Genomic DNA, 9,731 nt, shown 5'->3' on the forward strand with positions numbered 1-9,731 from the left:
TTCTAAAAAATTATTAGATGCAACAAATAATAATAATAATAAAATTACTTATGGCGCACCGCTGGCTGGTGCGCCATTGCTATCTAAAAAAGATTACTTATGGTGCACCGTCCCGGGGGTGCGCCATTGCTATAAAAAAACATTCTAATGGCGCACCGCCAGGGGGTGCGCCATTAGTAATCTTCCCCCTATAGCTAGTCGCCCGATCCCTTCGTCCCTCCCTCGCCAGATCCACTCCCCCCTCGCCACACCCTCACGCCCCCTCCTTCCGCCGCTCCGACGACCCCCGCGCCCCGACTCGCCGTCTCGGTCCTCGCCGCCGACGGCCTGCCCCGCTCGTTCCCTCCACTCCTCAATCGCCCTCTTGGTCCTCGCCGCCGATGGCCTACCCCGCTCCTATGCCCACCACCACGACACAGTCAGGCTGCTCAAGGCCTTCAGCCGCACCGTCGAGCCGTGCAACTTCGGCATCGGCCTCGTCGCTGGCTTCCTCCTCGTCACCTGCGCATACTTCTCCACCGCCAAGTTCGACGCCATCCACATCGCACCCCTCGGTAAGCCACGCCCCTCTCCTCCTCCTCCCCTTCCTCCGTGCATCTGCATTCGCCTCCCGCTTTGTCCCTCCCCTCGTCGGCCGCGGCTCTGACTGACCAATCTCAATGTGTGTGTTTGTGTGTGCAGTCAGCCCCTTGGAGACCCGGATTGGCTCGCCGGTGACCGCCGCCGCCGCCACTCTTCTTCTTGTCTTCAGATTTGGGCGTGTCGGGGCTGGACGCTGCATCATCCAGGGAGGGGAGCAAGGCCGAGGTGCTGGACACAGACGGCGAGGACCACACGACCACATCCCCCTCCTCCTCCTCCTCGATGCAAGGTACTGCAAGCTTATATTGCAAGAAAGTTTAAAATTCAATCTAAAACTCAATCTGAAATTAAGTTAAAGTGATCTGAATATAAAAACTCTTGGAGTAAAAATTCAGTCTAAAAGTCAGTTAAAGTTTCAGTTTTAGAGTAATTTTCAGTTTCAATTTTGATGGAAAATCGGTCTAAAAGTCAGTTTAGACTGCATTTAATCAGAAAATGTTGCATCATCATGCACACATGTATCCCCTACTTCATGGTCAATGGCCAGCGGTATCTCTGTAGATTGCATATACAGATTTTCTTGAACAGTGCTATTAATTACAAATAGAGCAATGTTGAAAATGAAACAAAAGGAATTGGAAAACCAAAAAGATAGGCATTCTGTTGTAAGTAAGCTAAGATAAAAAAAAGTGTTTACTTTAAGTAATTGTTTACAACAAGCATTGTGTAGGAAAATGTCATGCAGGCTGTAACTTGAACTTGAAGAACTCCTTAGATAGTTTTTTAGTCTCCTTATACAAAGCAAGCTAAAGTTTGAAACCTATTTCTCCTAAGCAAACATTGAAAAATTACAGATAATTAGACACTGAAAATTGCAGCCATGTCAAAGTGTCATTTCATTTGGGAGCAGTAACGAGCAAGGTCCACCCTTCACAAAGGAATACTACTTTAATGTTATTTCACTATGGCCTGTATATAGGGCCACTCGGATCGCAGAACACAACCTGATCGTAAAAAGCATGAATCAACGAGGCCTCACTTGACACATATATAGGCAGATTAGTAGAGTAGTACTAACCTTTGACCTCCTTTAGATGCAAGGAGTTAGGAGAATTGAGTGCTAATCTTCAGTCTACTTTAGCTAAGCTGTATATACACACCTACTAACTGCAGCTCATAAAATTACTACTTGCTAGCTTAGTAATTGTTTCTATTGCGCACAATCATTTCAGCTTATTTCTCTACAGCAAGGGAGATTTATTAAGACAACAAAATTAGCCTCCAACCATAAAGCAACAACAACTGCCTTCCAAGTGTAATTGTGTAGTTGATTTGGTGAACTATAAGAAAAGGAAGTGAGTTGAATTGCAAAAAAAATGGAAGGTGAAATGAAAAGAACATTGCTCTATGTGAAAACTGTATGTGCAATCTACAAATGTGAAAAATTGTATGTGCTGTCATAGGTGCTGTGCTGTCAAAAACTGTATGTGCAATCTCCAGAAGAATTATGCTTATGTGAAAACTGTATGTGCAATCTCCAAATGTATCATCATAATGTAGGTGCTGTGTTGTGTGATTCTTCATGCTGAGAACTTCAGCTTTTTCAACTTGCTGGACTATATGTTCATTGGTACTACTTGTGATGCTGCTGCTATACTACTTGGGAATTTTGTCAACTTGTGATGTTGTTGTTGTACCCCGAGAGGCCCTTGAGTTTGTCGGAATGTCGATTAACTTCCGTTCTGGCAAATTCGGGTACTCCATATGTCCTATTTTCAGCAAAGGTCATGCTGAAATTTTCCATGAATTTTAGCATGACTTTGCTAAAAATAGGACATATGGGGTACTTGCGACTAATGCATGGGCCGAGGTATCTTAGTACTCCCTCCGGTCCTTTTTACTCTGCATATAAGGATTGTCTGAAGTCAAAGTTTGTAAAGTTTGACCATATTTATATGAAAAAATATTAACATCTACAATGCTAAATTTATACAATATGAAAGCTAAAGTCATGACGCATCTAATGTTGTTGATTTCACATTCTGAATGTTGGTATTTTTTTCTATAAATTTGGTCAAAGTTTACGACGTTTGACTTCAGACAAATCTTATATGCGAACTAAAAAGGACCGGAGGGAGTACTTAATTAAGTAGGATCAACTGCCCCTTTATTCTTGCTGCATTAAACACATATGATGAATTCATGTGTGGACAGACGAAAAAGCAACTGCCATACTTAGAAATTCTCCTTCCCTTTTCTTGATAGGGTATATTATTAGAAGATACCCATATATATAAGTCAACCTAGGATGCCTCGGCATCAATAAAACCTAAATGATGAAAACTTAACTTAGCATTTAGGGTGCCTCGGCGTCGACAAACCCTAAATGATAAAACCTTGGCTTTTAGGGTGCCTCGGTGTTGATAAGAACCTAAATGATGAAAGCTTATGCTTTTAGGGTGCCTCGGCGTCGACAAACCCTAAATGATAAAACCTTAGCTTTTAGGATGCCTCGGTGTCGACAAATCCTAAATGATGAGACCATGATAATTCCTCACAAACCCTTCTTGTTCCTTGACAATAACCAACTTTTTGACCAAACTTTTTTCCTATTTAGAGCGAAACATGGCCCACAACGATGAGGCCGGCGGTTCGGGCGGCAAGGCATTCTGGGAGCTGTCCCAGGAGATGGAGGAAGAACCTCACCGCTATGAGGACGCCGCGGAAGATACCGATCCTGACTACACAACCCCTAGTGGCGTCGGGGATGACACCACTGATGGTGCCGCCGAGGATGCCACCACTGATGATGGCAGCGCACGCACAGATGGCAGCCAACCGAAGAGGCAACCGAAGGACCGGCGCCCGAACGTGCTCCGCATCGTCAAGGAGGAATTTACTGAAGTGAACTCCGACGGGCATCCAACGGCGCCCAAAGAAATAGTCAAGGGGTACTCGGTTCGGCTCGGGTGCATTCTCCGAAGCACCGTCTCGATCAACACCGAGAACCTAAGGCATAAGGACCGAGGGAATTTGCGCAACCTCCTCTTCACGAAGCTGCACAAACAATACAAGTTCCCCGCTGAATTTAAAAACACACGCCTCTCAGGGAATAAAGTGAACAGTGCCGCCCTCATGACGATGAGCACGACCATGTCTACTTGGAGAAGCGCGGTGAAGAGAATGATTGACAAAGGTGATAGTTATGAGAAGATCAAGGCGAAAATCCTTCGATCAACGAAGATGACTACAAGGAGTTCAAGATCAGGTGCGAGAGCAGCGCAACCTCCGAATCAAGTCAGTGGGGGAAAGAAATGCGGGAGTTGAACTTAGGGGAACACAAACTCGGTCCCGACGGTTACAGAGTGGAAGAGCCTATATGGGACAAGGAGGACGCGGAGCATGCCGAGCAAGGCCTACCACCCCGCTTCGAGAAATACCGTGACAAGCAGACCAGGAACTATGTCAAGGCCCGGTACAAGGAGGACCCGGTAACAAAGGAGCTTACCACGGATCTGAAGACCAGGGCGCTTGAGCTTGTTCTGGTAAGGAATACACCCCCGCGTAATTAGTTCCATATGGTTGCATTCTAATTAATGAAGCCAAATTTCTAAATGGTTCACATTCCTTCCGCAGGAGACTGAAAGCAGTAGCGCGGGGTCGTCTCAGAGCACCCCTTGGGACAGCACTCTAAATAGGGCGTTGAACATAATGAAAAACAAGGATAAGCTCAGTAAGTCATCGTCAGCTGGTCGTGTGGCCGGCAAAGTCTTGTCCACAAAATGGTCGTCATACTATAACGCTGGTGGGCGAAAGGAGAGAAAGACCAGCTCGGAAAGCCAGTCGCGCGAGGTTCAAGAACTCAAGGCACAAGTGGCGTGGATTCCGGAGATTGTCCAAGAGCAAGTGCAACAACAACTGGGATCGACGCTCACCGCCATTGTGCCTACCTTGATTCAGGGGCTGACGACGTGGATTGCAGGCGGCCAACAGGGGCCCCCTTGGTTCCCAGCTTCACGGCCAGCAACTCGCACAACGCGCAGGCGGCGTCATTGGTGTCTCCAGCGGAGGCGGTATTGGTGTCTCCGATGCCGTCACGGGCATTAGAGCTTAATGCACCCGGGTGTACGCCGGCCGGCACCTTGGCAGCAAGCGGCCCCTCCGTCAGTTGCACGCCCGCCGTTGGCGGTGCCTCGACATTAGCCGAGCTCGACGCCATCACGGTAACTAATTAAGCCTCTCGGCCGATGACTTCATCTCCTTGCCTTTGAGTGGGCATCCCTGACGCCCTACATGTTTTCGCAGGGTGCCGCCGACGTTCCATGCACTCTCCTGCACTTCGTGGGCGGCGAGTTGATCGATGTCGCCAAGGGCAGAATCGTTCAACCGGGCAACCCCGTGTTCCACGGTAATCCGATGCCACCCACCGTGTATAGGGTTGAACTGGTTCGGGTGCTGCCAGGATTCGATGAGTTGTTACCTCTGATTCAACCCGCTGGGGCCGACGAAGATGATGTGATGACCCTCAGCGCCTGCGTAAGCTGGCCCCTACTTTGGCCGAAGAGCCAGATTCGTTTGGGGGCGAGGGACACCACCCCACAGACAACACCGCCAGTCGTGCCGGTGCCAAGCCATGGCAAGACCGCCGCAACGCTACCGGACATGCCGGACATCCCTATGGCACAGGATCCGAACATGCATATGGCACAGGATCCGGACGACAACGACAACGACGATGGTACATTTACCAATGTCGATAAGTACTTTGCCGAACATGGGTACGGTGACGAATTCTTCAGGCCTCCTTCTCAAGAACCCAACCCTGAAAAAGACGACCGCGATCATGCTGGTACCGCGGAGAAACCAAATTGCAATAGGCGTCGTCTGGCATTCAGTTCTCAGGAGACGCCTCTAGCTGCCGCCTTCACCAAGCCTCTGATAGCCGAGCTGCCAAATATTATCAGCCCCAACACACTCAAGAAGGCGGTCTGTGAGCAGAACTCGATCCCATTACAGCAGAAGAAGAAGGGACGGAAAAGAAAGAGTAACAAGGGTGCCAGCCAGCCGGCACCGAGTACGATCCGTGCTCAGGACGGTCCACCTTCACCTAAGGATATCTCGAGGAGGGTGCATGTGGCGGGTAGGCCGATGCTACCGACTAATCTGCTCAATGCTGCAATCGGTACTATGCGGAGTCTGCATGACAGTGTTCTTTCTTTGGAGAAGCGGCGTCTCTCAGAGAATGATGTGGCATACCCGGTTTTTGTGGCCAAGGTTCCAGAGGGCAAGGGCTTTGTGGATAACGCCATTGGGGGTACGATCGTCCTGTGGTTTGATGACATCTTCGCTATGTTTAACCTTCATCCGCTGCACTACACCTTCGTTCGGCTATTTTCGCTAAGTATGGAGATGCGGATCATTAGAGACAAGACCCCGGACATCGTGATAGTCGACCCCTTCTACATGCGTGCCAAGATCTTGGGCAGCGCTGGGGACTGGCAAGTCACGAGTTCTTACCTTGAAGGCGTCCTTCTAGCAAACCCAGATAAGGATAACTTCCTCGTGCCTTACTTTCCCGAGTAAGTCATCCCCTCACCACCTCGTAACATATGATTTCTTAGATTTCGATCGTTCTTTTTTTCTAACATTCCATGTTTTGTGCAGTGACACACATTGCACACTCATCCTCTTAAGCCCGAAATATTCCATGGCCACGTATTTCGACTCAGACCGTCAGTCGAAGAAAGACTACAAAAATATCAAGAAAGTTCTTGATGATGTTCTCCCCGGCTACGCCAGATCTGGAGGCACCTTCACCAGGCCAGTTCGTAGGTACGGCAAGCACGTGTTCGCCCACAATACGATGTTCTGCTACCTCAAGCAGCCGCCTGGCGATCAGAAGGATGCCTACTACGCCCTCCATCACATGCGGGCGATCGTACGGGACCATAATCACCTTCTGCTACCAAATAATCTCAAAGATTGGGCCGCGAGCTTGTCGGCAATCCAGGACGCGGACATCAGACAAGAATTCTTTCGCATCCAGTCGGAGTTTGCGGAAATCATCCATCAAGATGTCCTTCGTACCTCGGGGCAGTTCAACGTCAGATATCAACCATCCAACAGTGAGATAGACACAACGCTACAAATGCAAGCCGACAACGCCCGCGATTTCATGACCATCACGAGAGACGGCGGCTTCATCCACGCTCCGATCCCTTGAGTCGAGTCGAAAGTAGTGATGCTATGTGTAGTTCTGAAACATCGATTGGCTCATGTTGTAATTAAACTTTAATGAACTTGTATGTCTCTTTGGTTTGGACAGTCATTCAAGTTAGATGTAATCGATGCTATTTATTAGTAGGACCATGAATCGTGCTATTAATGTCTTGCTTTTCTCTTCCGATCCTTTTGTTGCATACTTATATATTGCTTATGTATTGTTTGTGAATTGCTACTAACGTTTTGTTTGGCTAGTGCATAGAGATGCCGTCGTATGTCGTGTACAAGGGTAAGGTTCCCGGAGTCTACAACGACTGGGAGGAGTATCGGAGACAGGTTCACCGTTTCAATGGTAACAATTACAAAGGGTACACCACTAGGACGGAGACGGAATCTAGATACGCGCGCTATCTAGCGGGAGAGAAGAGGGCGCGTTGGAGGAACCAGATGAAGACCAGTTTCATCGCGATGATGCTCATCGTGATGACCGCAGCTCTCTTCTATGTGATGGTAGTTTAGATAATCGATATCGACTTGTAATGTGAAGACAAACTCGCTACTCGCGGTCTCGAGACTTGTAATGTTCTATCTTTGTTCAGTCTTTTGAATTCGGAGACTAATATGATGAATTGTATTCGGAGACTAATCTTCTATTGTATTCGATGAATCTGCTGTTGCTGTGTGGTGTTGTCTACATTCTGTCCAATAATAAATTTTGTAACCTGTGAAAAATATCAGAAAAGAAAAAAATCCCTAATATTCATACTAGTGGCGCACCACTCAGAACACTAATGGCGCACTGCAAAAAGGACTCTATTGGCGCATCATGCACTAGTGCGCCATTAGTATGCCAAAGCACATGGGTAAATATGCCCTCCTGCGAGGCATACTAATGGCGCACCATGGGCTATACTAATGGCACACTGCGTGGTGCGCCATTAGTAAAAAATTCTAATGGCGTGGTGCTAGTGGCGCACCTGTAGTGCGCCATTAGTAGGCAAAACAGGTGCGCCACTAGTAGGCCTTTTCCTAGTAGTGGCTGGAACTACATGGTCCAAAGGGTGTGGCTGTCGGCGGCGTAGCGCGACTCGTCCCTCTGCGCCTGCATCACAAAAGAGCGGATGCGGGCGATCTCGGCACGCCGCACCGCTCCTTCGGGCACCGGTGGCACTGGTACGCCGCCAGCGCTCAGCCGCCACGTCCCCGGCACCCGCATGTCCGGGGGCGCCGAGTACTCGGCATCGTAGAGCAGGCGCGCCTCCTACTCTTGGAGGTGGCGGCGGCCAAAGTCGTTCGCCGCCGCGCCGTTGTTTGGGTACCTGTCGGCCATGTTTCTCGTCGGCGGGAAGAGAGGAGTGTTGTTATCTACGCCGGAGAGGGGGGAAATGAGAGCTGTGGCGTCCACCGACGGGGAGGGCGCCTTTTATAGCCATAGCGGGCGGTGACAGGCTGCATGACGGGCGACGCGTGGCTGGACGTGCGTCGCTGCGCGTTCACTGCGCCACCCGTGAGAGGCATCAATGGAGGCTGACCGGCATGGCAGCCTTCGCATTGATTCCCGCGGGAGGCGATGAGGGCGACGAAGCGGCGTCTCACTGACTCGATGGGCCCATCCGCTTTCGCGCCAAAACCACTCGCCCCGGCGCGCTAGGTTCAGTCTGGGTCCGCCAGCGCTAGTTTCGGCCCAAACCGACGAAAAACGGGCTCCTGGGGGCATGACTGGGCCGATTTTTCGGCCCCGGTGCGGCAAAAACGCTTGGGGAGGACCTGCTAGGGGCACGGCTGGAGATGCTCTTATATGTCCAAACGCCTCAGAAAGACCGCACGCGAGGCGAGGCCACACATATTTTCCTTGCTGTCCAAGTTCAGGTGCTCCAATATCATATCGTATTTCTGGTTTGCATATGATATACTTTGTGTAAGTTCTGTTTTGCATATATACCGTAGCGAGCGAAGTTCAATGGTAAAATATCTCCTTGCCAAGGAGAAGGTACGGGTTCGATTCCAGCCGCTCGCCCGCTTAATTTATCAAAGTACTATGATAAAAAGTTTAGGCTAGTTAACTGTTTAACTATTTATATTATTCATTTGTCATTTGGGATAATTTCTCATATAAACAAAGAAAAAGAGTAAAAGATTCCACTGGTCCCCTCACTTATCCTTTCCATGAGCATCATGTGCACCACAGCCGCTAGTTTCTTGTCACTGTCGCCTGCGCGCGCCATCCTTCTTCCCCTATGCACCGTTGCTCGTCGTCGATGACCGGTGTAAGGCACACATCAACCGCCCGTGACGCTCACCGATGCTGCGAGTCCATGTCGCACACGCGGTACGAAGGTATTCACGCTGCAGGCGGCCGCCATGGCCGTGCCCTCTCGTCCCTCTTTTTTCATCCATAGCGGGGAGCTGCAACGGCAACCCCACGCCCACGCTGAGACCGTATCGGCCATGACCCGCCATTTTTGAGACTCGGCGAAGGTGCAACCCGCGGCGGCCGACGTTGAGGGGTGTTGGAACCATGGGGCAATGACACTGCAACTGGACATTTATTTTGCTGCAATCGGAGAGAGCGATGTTGTGGTACCGAATCATCGAGCTGCAGCAGAGATGGCGGTGCCTAAGAGGGCTGCAGCCGGTAGGGTAGAAGCTGGAACTGGCAGACATTTTTGTTGCAACAAGGGAATGGGAAGTGCTTCCACGACGACAGAGAGGCGTGTCCTGGATGACTAATTTGTTGCAATCGACAACCACTAAGATTCCAACGGCGTTGGGAGAAGCTACCACCGAAGTAGCAAGCTGGAATCGGCGAATCAAGTTGACACTGATGGAAGATTTTGCTGCGACCGATGGTGCAAAAAGTTGGAACCCGCGTTGAAAAAAGTTTCATACCAATGGGTGGTGCGGGGGCCGAGTTGCGGCGACCATGG

Source organism: Triticum urartu, chromosome 1 (assembly GCF_003073215.2).
Source record: "Triticum urartu cultivar G1812 chromosome 1, Tu2.1, whole genome shotgun sequence".
In the NCBI taxonomy this organism is placed as follows: Eukaryota; Viridiplantae; Streptophyta; class Magnoliopsida; order Poales; family Poaceae; genus Triticum; species Triticum urartu.